General features: G+C 38.4%; 1 protein-coding gene across 7 annotated transcripts in view; it reads right to left on the bottom strand.

The window, feature by feature from the left end:
• The window catches only part of DLGAP2 (DLG associated protein 2), a 450,420-nt gene that overhangs the window by 375,699 nt on the left and 57,223 nt on the right, over positions 1-17,498 (bottom strand). The gene's annotated exons all lie outside the window — the stretch shown is intronic.

Raw genomic sequence — 17,498 nt, 5'->3', positions numbered from 1 at the left:
CAAAGAACCTAAGACCATAATCAAACATGTTCAACTTAGAAAGACAGTATGTTATCAGTCAGTGATGCTGCTGTCCCTGATTTGACATATGTGGCCCTGGGGTTGTGGCATCCAGCTTGTTGCAAACCACTCAGGTCCAAATTTCAAAGCACAGCATTTGGCTGCCCACACAGCCAGTTCCAGTGGACAACAAAAAATTCCAGAAGCTTGTGTAGGAAACTCAAGGGAATGGGGACAGAGAAGATCCACATTTTGTAGTCCACCACACCCACCATGGTGCAATGCTTCTGGCAGCCAGTGAGAAATGCTGCAGAAGCTGATCACCACCCCTGTCAGCACAATGGGTCAGGACCTGGTGATAAGAAACACAGACTCTCAAGGCATTCATAGAAAGCTAATTCACTTTATTAAGAAATCCATTGCTTTTTACACCCTGGTTTGCTCCAGGTGGACCTGATTAGTCCTTTAATTAAAACACCATCACAATTGGCTAATTAAGAAACCACCCTTTGGTAAACAAATCTCCATAATACATTCCACATGTTCACAACAACAGGTAAGGTAAATTAAGATAATAATCGTTTCTAATTCTTTTCTCTTATCTTCTCACAGCCTTTCTCAGAATGATGTGTAAGAAAGTTGTCTGTTGCTCTCTGTAACCAGAGAGATGCTAGCACACAGCACTGGCCCTTTCCCATAGGCATGACCTCATCCTTCTTCATAGATTTAAATATTAAATTCACAAATTTTGGTGCAGACAATCAGCTTTGGTACTCCTACTAGCAAAAACCTGTACTTAAAGCATCCAATACTTAATTTTCATCTGAATTTAAAATCTAGAGTTTGCACCCTGGACAATGATATGAGCATCAGTAAAACTGTAGCTTCTGAGATAAAGCCAATTAAAAATCATGCTCTAAGACAGCTTCTTCAAATTTACCCTTGAAGATCAACATGTACCCTTTAAAGTCTGAAATGCAGAAGGAAAAAAAACCCAGTTAATTTCTACAGACAGCAGGCCAGCACCACCACTGTCAGGAAATCCTGGGCTTCCAACCTCTAAGAAGGTCCCAAGCACCACCACAGTTGGCATTAAGTTCTGAAAATCCAGGAAGTAAAATATTTCAGGGAATAGAGACATTTCTATTTTTCCCAGAGATTGCTCTTGCTGTTTGGCCAAGAGTAGCAGCCAGGGATGAGTGTGCTCAGACCCAGCCCTGCACAGCCCCAGGCTGGGCTCACATCCCCATTCTTCCCTGGGACTTTTCCAGTGCTCCATTCCAGAGCACCCAGGAGGAGCAACACCTCAGCCTGTGTGTCCTCCAGCAAAACAATTTAAAGTCCTAAGAACCTTGCTGCACCATGGTTTCTCCTGCATGCACACATGCAGAGGCAGGGCCATTGCAAAACACTGCTCCCATTGCCATTATTGCTTCCCAACTCAGTCTGTGGCCAGAAAGCCTCCCTGAATAAAAGCAATGGGTACAACTGACAGGGATGAGAATGGCCTCCCCATCCAACTCAGTTGAATTTCACAGAAGGCACAGCATTTAAATGTAAGCTTTTACAAAAGTAATTCACTTGTTTTGGCATTATTCTAAACCTAAATAAAAGGATAAAAGTTAAAAAAAATCAACTTGCTTTACCCCGCTTCATAGGCAGCAGGCAGTTTGTATTTTGGGAAGAATCAATGGCACAAATAACAATTTTCTGAAAACCACACTCACCATTCTACGGTGTTGCCTACATTTTAGAATTTTTTTAAAAAATGGTAATTCTTGGAAGTACAATGTCATATGTACAAACTATAGAATTTTCTTTACAGCCATGGATAGAAATAACAGCAGTCTTACAGGCATCGAAAGCATAAAAATTAGAAGCAGAGAACAAAGAAATCCTAAAATGAGCTGAGACAGTCTTTCAAAGCAGTGTAATACAAGGACTGAATTTCAAAAAATACTGTCTTACTCAGACATAAAGTAATATTTAGTTCCTCAGGAATCTGTCACATTTTCTTCCCCAAATTCACAAACGATGAAGAAGCATTATGAATTTATTATGACCTCCCAATTAATCAAATTAAGACTGAAATTAAAATTAGAGACAAGAAAAAAAAAGGCAGGTCTGAAGTTGTAAGACAATTTCAATGGAGAAATAAAAAAAGCTCTAGAAAATAGTTTATCTAGAAAATAGATATAGATAAAAGAACAGATGTGGAAAAAAAAAAAAAACACACAAAAAACCCACTTATTTGTCCCTTTCCTTCACTCTCTTTAAGTGCTAAGTAGGCAAACAGTATGGCAAAGTCTTAAACAGTGCTTCCTGCTGCCCAGCCCTTTAACATGTTTACCCTGCACAAAGCCAGTTTCTGGCTGGTAGGAGTTTGATATCAACCTCCCACTTTCTTATCTATAGTATACAGATTTTTACACTGTACCCATCTCCATGGTATCCAAGAGCCTTTTCACACTGCTCTCCTCCCACTTTCTCCCCACTTTGTTTCTCTCCTCCCTAGGGAAACTGACAAGAGAATTCCTCAGCAAAACTGTCACCTTTCCCTCTACAAACCTCTCCTTTCCTTGCTGCTTTCCTTTCATTCATTTGCATGCTGTAATATCCAGTTTATTGCTTAAAATGCCTAAAATACCTTGTCAGTCTCAAAGATTTTTTTCTCTAATTTTACAGAAGATCCTTAGATTATTTTCTTTTTATTTTGATTGTTTGAAATTTGAGGGAAAATCCTTACCAAAAGCAGACTTGGATTGGTTTCTGCAGTAGAAACAAAAATATGTGAGCAACTGGGGTGGGGAGGGGAAGGCAAAAGAGAAACAGGTTTCAGTGATATTAACTGATGATTTAACCTTCAATTGTTTTATAAGCTCTCAGCTGGGAGTTAAGGCATTGCAATACTAAATTAAAAATGGACTCATAGATGCAGAAACAGAATAAATAATACAGCAGGTGGTATGTCCTTCACATCAAGGTGCTTCCCTAGCAGTAGGCAAATTAACTTTGGTCAATTGCATACATCCTGACAGTCACATGTAGCAGGAACATAGTCTTTACTTATGATGCCAAGATGAAAGCATCCTCAAATTCAGTGAAAAATACTAATTGTTGTGGTTGAATATTGATTTGGGTGTATTTCCATTTGTTTTCATTATAGGTTGCTGTGCATAGAGATATATAATATATAGCTGTCATAATCAGTGTTCAAATTTTAATCTGTAGCTAAACATGATATAGGTGTTCAGAAAGCTTTTCAGAGCAGCACAGGGTAGCAACAGAGTTGGTTTAAGTTTAATAGAGATCATATTTTTATAAGTTTGCTTGGAAACTTTCCTTCAATTTCTTTAAAATAAGACAGATAAGCCCTTTGAGTGTTCAGTACACAACTTTTTTTTTAGAGTGATATAACAAGAACTAGAATTTATTCCTGAAAAAAATAATTGAAGTTTGGAAAGTATTAACTTCAAACCCACTGAAAAAATCCCCACTTTACAGAGAAGCAGAAATGTGAAGCAAAATAATTCTTGTGTGCAAAAAGACTTCTGTGAAATGGATATCTACTCACTTAAAAGGATCTGCTGCACAAAGATGATCAGGCCTCTCTTTGGTATTGAATGATAAAATGTTTTGCTTTCTACTCCACTTATAATTGGACTGCTAAAATAGCCATAGAAAAATGAGCTAGATACTATTTTTCTTTCTCCATTTACATTTTTTTTCTGCTAAAAATTGAGTCAGCTGAAAATTAATGTTTCCCAGGTCCAAATTTGCAGAACACCCAACTCAGGAGTCTGAGTGCTTGATAAGTGAAATTTAAGGCAGAACTTAACAAGGATTTATACTGTGATTTGTAATTTGCCAGAAGGAAAGAAGTTCAACTTGAATTTCAGGTCCAAGTTGGGACAATAATTTTCTGGTTTTTTGCATCCTAGAAATCCAGTGAGCCCAAAGACTAGAAATTCAGAATATACCCTTTTAAGCATGCCATCCACACAGGTCCTGTTGTGGCCCTTGTGGTCAAGGGCAATGGCAACCACTTCCAAGGACTGCCTCTGGAGCCCCCTATGCTCCAAAACTATTACAATAAGCATATGAGGCATTTTGATTGCAAGAGTAGGGTAACATTAAAAAAATAAAATGTGTCAAAAACATACTGGGAACATCCACATCACTTTATAAAATTTCAGAGAAATGAGATTCCAGAATTTGAGATTTACTCCTCCACTGATGGTTGCAAAGAAAAGGTCCATGGGCAGAATCAGTCACCAAGTGAGCTCTGCATCTTCTGTGGAAGCAGTACATACTGGAGACAATTCAGGTTAGATATTTGGGTGTGATCCAGTGAGTTATCTTTTTGTCTTTCAAACCTTGTGTCACTCCTTTGGAAAAGAGAGACACCTCCTAGACCTTGCTACCTGCACTGCTCTGTGCTAAGCACTGGTGCCTTCCTACCATCCACACAAACCTCATGGAATTAATTTTGTCTGTTTTCATTCTAAGGATCATATCCATTCTATCTCTGTATTTAGTTTTCCTTATATTTGTCTCAGGGTTTTTGTTTTAAGAAAAAATTTCTTTGCCAGCTACTACAGAGAGGTTTTTGGAAGAATGTTTGTAATAGATCTTAAACCACTGGAAATTCTGTGCTCATGCTTCTCTGAATGTCTTTTGTTGCCTTCTGTAATTAAAGTGGTATATTATATTTTTGTTTTAATTTGTGTTACTGTTTCCATCTATTTTTGACTTCATATCTGAGGATTTTAGATGTCTTTGTTCCATTAGCACTTTTGAAGAAGTAACCTCTCTGGAAGTTATTCACTGGTGCTGCTTAAGCAGAAGTGTTTGGGATTTGGATGCTCACAGCAGCCACTTATCTGGCAGGTCTGTAAAGTTATCTGACTTAAGACAGGGTGTTAAGTAGGCAAGGTTTCCTGTTCACAAGCTGTTGGGTGCTACAAACCACCATAAATCAAAGGCTTATCATTACAGCATAACCATAATTCTTTCAGAGCAGACAGGCTCATGTAGGATAAGGGGAAATTATTTTAAACTAAAAGTGGAGACATTTAGATTAGATAGTAGGAGGAAATTCTTTCATCAGAGGTCAATGAGGCACTGGAACAGGTTGCCCAGAGAAGTTGTGGATGCCCTCTCCCTGAAAGTATGCAAGGTCAGGTTGGATGGGACTTTGACCACCAACCTAGTGGAAGGTGTTCCTGCCTATGGCATGGGAGTTGGAACTAGATGATCTTTAAGACCCCTTCTAACCCAAGTTTTCTATAATTCTATGCTGATTCAACCAGGTGGTGAAGTGCTGTATCAAGGCTGCTTGCCTTCAGATTTCTAACAATATGCAATTCGTTCAACCTACCAAAGCCAAATCTGAACTTCATGACACTCCCACAAGCATAATTATATTTGCTTAAGATTTTTAAGGGGTATCCGGGGAGTGCATCAACAAATACCAGCTATCATTTCCATTCCTGTAAGAACTCAAAAGAATAAAGTTAATTACTAGTGTGCCTCTTCTATGTCTCAGTCGAACCTGATATTGATACAGCCTACACCAGTATCAGCAACAGTTACAAGTAACCCCTAAAATCAGTCCTTCAAATATCTAGCTCTGGCAGAAAAAAGCATCAGGACCAGTGGCACCTGCCTTCCCAAGGCTTCCTCCTAAACCATGTGTTCCCTGCCAGAGCAACACAGACCCCCCTTGCAACAGCAAAGCTGGCCCAAGTAGAACATATTAAGATTTGATTTGGTTTTTTTATCTCTTTCTGGTACTGCCAGAAGTAGTAGAGATTTTTGCAAGACGTTTCAATCATTGCATGTGAGCTGTCAGTTCTTCTGCCCTCCCAAGGAAACAACCTTTCCTCTAAGCTCCTGATGAGACGTGCCCTGCTGCAAAGGCAGCCTGTGCCAAAATGTCTCCCACCCATGGCAGTGTGAGTGAGAAGCCTATATGTTGTCAGTTCATTTTATTGTATTCTGATGAGATAGCCCAGACTGCCCAATTATATTTCCTCAAGATTTTACTAGATTGCTATTGTCCAATATCAATTTCTCATACACACTGATAAACATCCAATATCCAATTTCACATATACACTGATGTTTTAATTCCTTTTTCTGAAAGCTAATTTAATGTCCAAACAGAACTTGCTAATGATTTAGCTGCTTTGTGGGGGTTTTAGTAAAAGTATTTTCCTTTATCATCCTCTGCCTTAGCCACCATTCCCAATGAGTTTTCAAGAACAAAAATAAAACATGATGATTTTGTGGAAAGGTAAAGTTACAATGAAAATAAATAAATCATGTTTGCTAATATCAAACACTTTGGCATTATATCAGTGTATTTATCATAGCACACCTTATCACATTTAAATAAGTATATTGTGTCCTTTTCCTTTCAAATAAAAGGAAATGTTAAAGAGGATGAATTTCAAAAATATTCTAAAAATATTACAATATCCATACTAATACATGTTCTTTCAGATTGTATTACATCTCAAAAAATGCAACTTCTCTACAACTCTCTCCATGATTAAAGGAAGTACTGACAGCAATAACAGAAAGAACATTTCCTTAGCAGAGTTTTCACAAAAGGTGACAGACATTTAAGTAATGAAGAAATAATTGACTGCATTACCTACTTTTTATATTTTGATCAAAACTAAGAGAATATAACTCCAGGAGAGAGGGTATAGTGCTACAATGACCCCAGATAACATAGCTGATCTCCTTGCACTGCCATTGGCTTCATTACTCCTTCTATCCAGTTACCAGGACCAGTTAAGCTGAAACACAAGTTTGATAATTTTTTGATGACCCAGGAAAGAAAACATGATAACCATTATGACACTTTTCAGAGTAATGTTAACATGAATCTGCATTAGAATGAACTAATTATAATTGCCCTACAATTAATACATACTTATAAACAGTAATATTTTAGAAGTTAACATCTGAAGTATAATCCACATTGCTTTCATAAGAATATAATATACAGACTAAATAGAGTAACTAGCCAAGCCTGAGGGAAAAAACCTGTGTAGACTGGAATTAGCTCTGAAGTGATTCAAAATAATACCTTAAGACAGTCTTTTCATACTTAATACTTTTTTAATAGTAGGAAAATAAATAGTGGTGCTGGCAATAGCCACAAGCCCTATTTATTTCTAACTTCCTTTTCAGTATTTAGACAGAGATCAATACATCAGCAAGAGCAATAGACTCTTTTAAATCTTTCATTTGTCAGAAATTTACACCCTTGACTGACAGAACAAGACTTTGCTGCAGTGATACATATACTTGTGACCTCTGAGTCCAATTACTGTAATTGGCAGCACTTACAAGAGATTCCACAAATTATTTAAGACACTTCAGACTAAACACAGCATGGTAAATACAGATCCATTTGGAACTCTCCACTTTGTTATTCAAATAATTGCACCATTACACCATTGTCCAAAACTATGCCTTCAAAAATCTGGAACAAAGAATGTCAAAGTTCTCTGAAGCTGAGAAACAATGATGCTCTCAAAGTGCTCTGAATATGAGTGATGATGTGGTCCTTCCCAGACTAACATTGCTGGGAGGAAGAGGTCAAGACTTTTCAGTTGATGTTTTAGTTCCTTTTTCCAAAAGTAAATTAATAGGAGGATAAACTTCAGAACAATAGCAATAGCATTTTCAACTTTCTTTCAGGAGAAGCATTCCTAAGTATCTCATCATCTAAGCAGGCTGACCATGAACCAGCAGCACACCCACATGACCAAGAAGGCCAATGCCATCCTGGTCTGTATCAGGAATAGTATGGCCAGCAGCACTGACCATTCTTCCCCTGTAGTCTGCACTGGTGAGGCCACACCTTGAGTCCTGTGTCCAGCTCTGGGCCCCCCCAATTAAGGAAGCATGTTGAGGGGCTGAAGCATGTCCAGAGAAGGGCAGCTAGGCCAGTGAAAAGTCTGGAACACAAGTCCTCTGAAGATTGGCTGAGAGAACTGGGGTTGTTTAGCCTGAAGAAGAAGAGGTTGAGGGGAGACCTTATCACTCTCTACAAGTGCCTGAAAGGAGGTTGCAGCCACGTGAGGATTGGTCTCTTCTCCTAGGCAACAAGTGTCAACTTGGTTTCTTCTCCCAGGCAACAGAGTCTTAAGCTGCATCAAGGGAAGTTCAGGTTGGAAATTAGGAAGAAATTCTTCTCAGAAAGGGTGATTTGGCATTGGAATGCCAGGGAGGTGGTGGAATCACAGTCCCTGAGGTGTTTAAGAAAAGACTGGATGTGGCACTCTGTGCCATGGTCTGGTTGACAAGGTGGTGCTGGGTCATGGGTTGGACTCAGTAATCTCAGAGGTCTTTTCCAACCTATTTGATCCTGTGATTTTGTGATCAGATATATAGTCATTGCACACATTTAGCAACCAAAATAAACAAATTCACTTCCCTGAGACTGTACCTGAGATACAGGTCTTGGTGTAAAATAGAAATCACTAACATTTCTTCTATCTCTTACCATCATGACCAGCACTGACATCTCTTACCTAATGGCAATAGCCTAGATGCAAGACATCCTGTCTCTGGCATGATAGGATCATGTGGCTCATGGGCACAGAAATAACTGTGGCAGATCACTAACAGTCCAACAGTCAGTCACAACTTTCCACAGAGACTCTGCAGAGGTAAGAACCCAAGCTTCCTCTTGTGGTATTCACATTCTCTGAACAGAGAGAGACATCATTCTCTCTCCTGGAATTTTTCCTGGGAAGCTGTGAGACACAGGGAGAAAGCTCAGAGAAAGAAGAATACAATTCTTATCTCTATTCACTGAGCCTGTTGTTTAGCACGTGTGGAATGTGTTATAAAAATTGTTTACCAAAGAGTGAGTTGTTAATTGGACACCGGTGATAGTTATTTAGATTAATTAACCAATTGAATAAAAACTGTGTCGTGACTGTCTAGAGACAGTCACAGATTTTTATTTTAGTATATTTTTAGTATAATATAGCTCTAGTATAGTACAGTATTAATGCAATATAATTTAGCTTAATAAAAACAATTTATTCAACCTTCGACAACATGGAGTCAGAGTGTGTTATTCCCACTTCAAGGGTCACTGCTTCATCTTGTGGTGAAGAAGGGATGGCCAGATCAGCTATCTCAGAGTTTGCTGCTTGCCTGGAGCTCAGCTCCTGCGTGTCCTACAGCACTTGCAGAGGTTCAGCCAGCCCCTGCATTACACCCCTGAGCTGCACATCCAGGAGGATCAGGGAGGGGAAGGACATAGCGAATACATGGGGCTGGATAGAATACATCCAAGGGGTACAAGAGTGATGATTGTGAGTCCTCTCTCTGTCCTGGAATGTGGTCACCTTCTCAGGGCAAGAGGTAGGGGATCCTGAGAAAGAGAAGAGAAGAGAAGGCTAAAACATGCCAGAGTTTTTTTTTCCTGTGGAATCTTCATCCTTGAAGATTTTCAAAACTCAAATGAAAGAGCCCTGAGAAACCTGCTCTAACTTTGAAAGTAGCCTGCACTGAGAAGAGGCTTGGATTTGAAGATCTCTATAAGTCACTTCCAACTTAAGTTATTACACAATTCTAATAAATTAGATTTAATGTACCCATACAGTCAAATATCACAGTAAAATATAACATTTAAATGCATCTGCTCCTCTAGCCTCCTTCAAATATAGTTTTAATTGACATATGCAATTTCTATTTGTACTAATGAATCTTAAATTTGAGTAGTGAATACATTTACATCCACCTGCAACACCCAAAAGCCATATAAAATCACAGCAGCTTAAGAAGGCAGCTAAAGACAGGTATTCCCTCAGAAGTTACTAGTCACCCCAGGGCTAGAATTGTTTAATTTGTGGGAGAGTAAGGTGTGGAGAATTATTTGGCCCAGGAAATTTCTTATGAAATCTTAACTGAGCTGCTATGATTTATATTTAAGCATCTGTATTGGGTCTGACCAAGGTGAAGTTCACAGCCCTGACAGTGCTGTGCTTTGCATTGGTAACTGGACGGGTGTTGATGACACACCAGTGTTTTGGCTACTGCCAAGCAGCACTGCTCCTCTGACATCCCTTCCCTAATCAAAGCGATGGGAGTAGGCAAGATCCTGGGAAGGGACACAGCCAGGCCAGCTGATGCAAATTGGCCAAAGTGATATTCCATACCAGATGGCATCAGCTCAGATATAAAAGCTAAGGGAGGCAGGAGGAAAGGGGAGCATTTTTCATTCTACAGGGTTTGCCTCCCAGAGGAACAATTATATGTGCTGAAGTCCTGCTTCCCAGGAAGTGTCCAAACATCACTTGCTGATGGGAAGTAGAGACTGACTTTCCCCTTCACTCCTGTGCATACAGACTTTCACTATTTCTTTCTTTCTTTCACTGTAATAAAACTGGCTTATCTCATCCACTTATCTAACCCATGGTTATTCTCCATCTTATTCCCCTGTCCCACAGGGAAATGAAGTGATAGACTGACTTAGTGGGCATCTGGCACCCAGACAAGGTCAACCCACTACAGCATCTGATTGAATTTTGAGCAAATACAAATTCTAGAGCTTGCTATACAAATATTGGACAAGAACATCTTCATTTTCACTCTCTGAAATACAAAGCAAAGCAACAACAGCTCCTTTTCTTCCTCCTGCACTAGTCTATTAAGATACAAAGCATGTATGGGTAGGCCTTACAATACGTAGACTGCAAAGTCTCCTAGTTGGAGGGGATGGTACTACAGTGGTAGGAATAACCCCTCCTTTGGCAAAGGGACACCTTGGTGTTACTCTTGTCACTGCCATACCCTCAGGCTACACACCAAAAAGGTGCAGGTAAAAGTCAGTATAGAGCAAGGCTACAGGAAATCACAGCAATTACTTTCAGGCTGGAGAATTTTAAGCCCTTTAGCAGATAGGTCCTGGCTACCTCCCCACACTTGTAACTCATCTGACAGTCTGTCAGCACACTCACATGCTATGCACTGCAGATACCACTGCTACTGTCCCTGACAGTTTTCTCTGCTTTTATTTCTCCTGAGTAAAAGTCATAGTCCTCCTTATGGGACGTTTTGGATCCTATATGCCTACCTACTCTTTCCAAAGGGCTGAATCCCTGCCAGGCAGAGCTGAGCTGGGCTGCAATAGCCTGCAGCACACCCACACAGCAGAAAAAAATTCCTCCTCTCAGGAATGGTCTCCAGTGAGCACACCAAAACCAGAGCTGGAGAAGTGGAGGTGCCCCACCATCAGGGAGAGCGTTGCACTTGGTGGCCCCAACCTTCACCATGCCCCTGGTACCTCATGGGGCAGCATGTGGCTCCTCAAAGGTTTTGTTAGAGATGTGGGATATTTCCTTGTTTCCATCTCACCCACACACCATTAACACCCCCAGCCGTGGCTTGAGCCCTCTCAGGTTTTAGTCTGGGAGATTATTGTAAAAATGTGTTTTTACTATGGCTCATTGCAAGAGATCTTTTTAATGCACAGTGTCAAAAAAATTATGTGATTCAAATGCACAAATTATTGAGATAATAATAATACATATAAGGCAAATGCCAGGGAATACCAGGTGGTATTTCTCTTTGCTGCTCTGGAATTGTACTTAAGATTTATGCATGAAGCATGTGGATTTTAAATATTTTGATGCCTATACTTGCACTGCAGAAGAAAATCCATTAAACATGTAAAATAGAGTAATAGTCCTTCCATGCATCTTTGTTACAAAGAAACTAATTGTCATTAAAAATTAAAGTTTATGCTTTTGTGCTACGACTTGGCAACAATGGCCTGCCTTAGTCTACTGTGTAGAATGTGTAGGAGTCACATAGATACAAAGACATACAGTTCAAAAATTATGAACAAGGTAAGAGGATGTTTTAACTATAAAAGTAAACAAAAATAAGAAAGGATACATCCTAGCTGTTTACCTGCATTTGTGGTGCTGGTATCACAGATCTTTCCTGCTGTGAAGCGAACTTGTACCAGAAGTTGTGAATCATTACTTCAACTATCCAGGAAGTTACTTAATGGTTTATAATTTACTAGTAGTTTGGTTTTTTGAACCTATTTGATAAATCAAATTTCAAGTTTATTAATAGCTAAAAATACACATCACCTATATAAATGGGAAAAACTGAAGTCTCCACTGTGTAAGGACCAGAGTCTGCAAATATTATTTGGTATTACATGTCAAATAAGGTTTTTATACGTTTGTCACTTTGGAGAAGTTGAGACTCTAGACATAAGTAGCACTTTATCATTGATGGGAGACCCACTGAGATGGCTCAGATGTCTGATATTTCACCTAGCCATTTTCCCTGCCCAGGTGAAAATTGCCCTGAAAATTGGGCACCAGGCATAATTTTTCCAACAGCTGCTTTGTTGTGCTATGTAAGTCAAGTCCATTAGTCTTTTTTGCGCAATGAAAGTCAAGTCCATTAGTCACCTTTTGGCCCAACACACAAACTAAAGCAGCAGCACACTACAGAACTCAAGCACAGGCAGAACTGAGACATTTCACTTCTGATGGACAACTGCAAGTGACAGCAGAAAACCAAAGAAGGGTGGATTATTTTTAGGAATACTTACTTCATAGATTTAGGCTATACAATTCTTTCATACAAAGAAAAAAACAGAGAAGGATGCCTGTGCCTCATTCATGCCCTTGGCAATGTTTGATAGCACAGGGGGATATATATTTCAGAACACAAAGTGACTACCCACATCTCCTTCCCCAATGAGCAGGCATTCTTATGGAAATAATAGCTTTCTCTTTAAGACAGAAATATTACCCACATTTCATTCAATGTTGAACAATACAATAGTTTATTGCAAGCCCCAGTGATCTGGAGAGATTTTGCTGAAGGTGGGATAAAACAAGGATAGGTCTCGGTAAGCAGCTTATAATTTTTCAGTACCAGTTAAACAGTTATGCTTCTGGTGGTGATTTTTAAGGAGGGAGATCATCATTTGTGCAGTCAGTTTTAGAGAATACAAAATTGGAAGAGTGGTAGGGCAGTTTTAATCTGTGAGTTGATGATACCACGCTGTTCAAACTATGCTGCCTCAATGCGTTACTCTAATCTTTGATCAGTGTAGTGTGTACATACCACTAGGTGATCCAAAGCTGCACACAGAGAAAGGGTATTTTTGATGCCTATTAAGGTGGGAAGATGGAGGTAAAACACAAACAAATGTGTGTTTCTCTGCAGCTGATGCTCCTCCAGTGCAGTGGGAGGAGTGAGGGAGGCTTGGGGAATTCCCAGGAGTGTTACTAAGCTGGCTGTCATAAAATGCCTGGTACACTCTTGCGGATAGTCTTGCACTGAGCACTGGAGATGACAGTGCTGTCTCACCTCTTGAGAGACAGGCCATAGAGGCACAGCTTATCTACAATACTGGAGATTGAGCTGCAAGTCAAGTATCTGACAAATGGAGATGGGATAATCTTATCTTTTAAATGGCTGCCAGGAGCAGTTATTGTGAGATAGCATTCATCTTTTCTGATGAAGATTTTCTTCATTTTGCACAGTTAGAAAAATTTACTAATGTTACTCAGACCACAAAGAGCTCTAAAATTTAACTGACAGAGAGGTTTTGAAAGAAAAAAATCTTTTAAAAATTAAAAAAAAAAAAAAGGAAATAAGTTCCTGCTTCTTTGGTAATACTCATTTAAGCATTTTGTACAAAGCAGAATTACTTTAATAGAAAAATGCCCCCAGTCTTAGAGCACTGGCATGGGGAAGAACTGAAAATAATCAGAGGAATATTTGGATCTGTGCTAACTACATCGCAGGTCAATGCTCTTAATACTCCCCTATAAAGAAATTATTAACAATTAAATTTTTTCTTTAGCTCTCTATATTTTGGGGGTCTTGTAAAGCTTGCAAGGGGCAGTGAGGCTGTACAAAGTTAAATAGTTCTCTGACATGGAGAAATATTTTACTTTATGATGATTCTAGAGTTTTCATTTATCATCAGAGAAATAAGCACGGAACTGGTGCAACGGTACAGGAACACTGTTTTATTGGTAAATGTACATGTGGAATGACTTTTAATGTATCCATTTTCTTAACTACAAGCTAAAGTAAATGTAGTTTTAGAAGCTTTTTTTTTCCTTTCTGTCTTGAACATTTAGTTGAAAATAGATTGTTTCCAGCTTGTTTGTTTTTAATTCTTCATTTCATGTTGCTTTCAAGGAAATGTCACCTCTCAAGAACAAAAGGTTAAGTCACACAATGCTGAACTATATAATCAGTGTGCTTGACAATTCTAGGCAACTGAAAATATTAAAGAATGAGCACCTGACTAGTAGACAAGCCATCTCCACTGACATAATTTCCTTTTTCAGTGTTTTAATTATTCTCATGGGTCATCCCATGTTCATATGCATCAGCATTGATGCTACCTCATTACTGGTAAACACCATCAATTTATTTTCTTCAAACCAGAATCTACAATTAGTCATGAAATTTCCTGAGTCTGTCCCAATTGCACTGGTGTGATGAAAGACTAAAGAGCTCTGCCACTCAGCATTTGAATTGCTTATTCTAGCCAAAACACTATTTAAAAAGCTACCAAAAGTGTTTTGAGACAGACAAGATTCCAAAGTATAAGTAGCCTGGTTATTTACATGAATGTTTTGTACAACTAATGCAATAACCTACTGAATTTCAGACTTCCTTAGACTGATGAGTTTTTGTTATTCAAACACACAAAAAGCCCTGAGGTAACTGCAACTAATTTGCTGTTTGGAGTGCTTGGAGAAAGTGGCAATTCATTTTGTGGCTCTCATTTAAACACCAAGAGAAGATATTGTGATCTGTGAACTAGAACAGAAACATTATTGTTATGTGAACATAGTGTGGAAATTCATATCAATGCAAATGAGGGGGGAAAATTATTAAATAAAATAAACAACTACTTCAGTACCTGTGGGTATTTTCCTTTGACCCATCTTCAGGAAAGGATGCTCCTTTAAATTCCATACCGATTTTTGAGGCAGATAATTAAATGCTTACTACCTTTCAAAGGCAACCTTCTGTTTGCCATCCATAGTTTTTCGTATTTAAAATAACAAGATCAGGAAGAATAGCAAAATTATGTACATGATAATAGAAGGCAATATTTACACTGCGTTACTGATGAAAATATGTTTGAAGACCTTCTTTGTATTCACTTGTTTGAACTAATAATTAATTCATGCTGAAGCCTCTTCAAATGCATGGGTATGACATGGTCTGCTCTTGATCACAAAGAAAATAGCATGAATGCTGACCCCCTCTTCAGGGCTGGCTTCCTCATGTCATGTAGTGTGTGCTTGTCAGTCTTTGTAACTATGAATTCAAACAATTGGAAATGGAAAACAGACACCTGGCATTCTTTGCTGGAAATCAGATTTAAAACCATGGAAAACTGAAAGTCCGAATGTGATTACAGATTCAACTACAAGCATTAGGGGTGAAAAAATGTAATGAGCCTTTGAGGTAGCAGCAGAATAAGATCAGAATAGTGTAAGAGTCACAAAAATTGATATATAACTTGAGGAAACAGAACAAAATAGCATTAATTGGCCTCAGAATAATAAAATAGACACTCCAGGGGTCATGTAGGTTTCCTCTTTGACTTGGCACACAGATGTTTATTATAGTTCAGTATTTTGTTGTGATAAATATCCATTCACAAGTCAAGCTCTGATTCAGCAGTATATCCACATTTAATCACATATTGAACTACATATACTTAAATTATTTTGTTGGGTTGCAGCATAGACATGATCACTACTAGATCTGTTATTAAATTATAAACATTTAAATTAGTGAATCTAATAACATTTGCTATATATACATTTGGGTCATAACTTCAAAACCAAGAGTATTTCAGCTAAAAATTTTAACATGAAAATTAACAAAATACAAAGGATAAATAATGTTCCCATTTGAGACCACTGGATTTGCATCAATAGTTACGACTCAGCTACACTGGAACAGGTGGGCTTGGAATAAGAGAATAGGTTTTGCCAAGGGTATAAAGGAAAACAGGAATATATAGTGTATGTTCCCATACATGTGTTTATAGTTTTTACTCTAAAGTTTTTTACTAAAGTAAAAACAAGGGCCAAGAAGTTGCAATTAACTTATTTATCATTTTTAGACTAATGCTAGTTATATTGAATTATATAACTAATGCAAATGAGATGGTAATTTGGCCCTACTCTGAAGAGTTACAACAACACAAGTTGTAAAAATAAAACTGCACATCATTCTAGGGATCTGAGAAAAAATGCTTTGTTTCCTGCTGCTTTCCCCGCACCACAAGCACAAAAAAAAAAAAAAAAAAAAGTTGTAAAGATCAAATAATTCAGTGGTCAAACTTGGCCCTATCAAGTACTGTAAAAGTCTTTACCAAAAATAACTATAGCACAAAACTTAATCTAAATGATTCAAAATAACACAGTAGACTTTCACAGTATAAATACTTTACTGTGTGAAGTAAAATGTAAAGTAATGTTAAATATTTACATTTCTTACAGTAACAATAATAATAACCTTTTGTTCTTTGAGTTTACACAGGACATTTTGGATTTACTATGGGGAAAGATACTTCAACAGACTAGTGGTGGGATTTTTTCAAAGGGAGGTGATTAGGTAAACCAGAGAAGCACAAAAAAATGTAAATGCACAACCTAAAACACCAGAATTTTTCATTATTTCTGATATTTCATGTGTTTTTTCCAAACATGTAATTAGCTCATATATTTTCATATACACCTTTATATTTAACACAGTATCCTAGGTATTTTATTTAATATACCCTAAAAGTAATAGTGTAAATATACAAAACAGTAACTCCATCTTCCCACATTTTTTAACTGATTAGACAACATTATCGCTTTCACAGAAGCAAATACTATAATTAAGTCTATCAATTTCATTACAACTTCACTGTTTTCATCTGTTCATCCTCTATCTCCAGAATTATCCTTCTGTACCTCAATTCATCCAAAATAGCTTTTGGAATGTATCATAATTTGTGGCTTATTGTGGCTTATTGTGCTGTTTTTAGAAAGTCCACTAAAAATATGTTCATCCCTGTGAATTGGGTGTAGAGGATAAAAGAAAACAAAGAGTGGCCCACATGCAGCCTTGGGTATGGTCTGCCTCGGGAAGGCTGCTGTGGTTCCTGCTCCTCATCACCCAGAGTGTCCTTGTTGCAGAAATCACACCGGCATGGGAGGCAGCTCAGTGATCAGAGCCTGCAGCAGCTGCTGCCAAGCAGGCCCTGTTTGCAGCACAGAGAGCTGGAAGGTGATTAAAATCCATGAGGTGATGCCATGCTGCTGTCAGCAGAAGAGGCTGTCCACCCCTGCCCACTGCCAAGGCACCTTCTCATGTGCCCATTTGGCTGCTTATCTTGCTCAATGCCTGTTGAGTTTGCTAACCTTACAGAAAACAAATGCAGAAATAAAAGAATT

The sequence above is a fragment of the Lonchura striata genome, chromosome 3 (assembly GCF_050655825.1).
Source record: "Lonchura striata isolate lonStrDom1 chromosome 3, ASM5065582v1, whole genome shotgun sequence".
NCBI lineage: Eukaryota > Metazoa > Chordata > Aves > Passeriformes > Estrildidae > Lonchura > Lonchura striata.
Note: the sequence above shows the minus strand (reverse complement) of the source record. Positions and strands in the feature narration are given on the sequence as shown.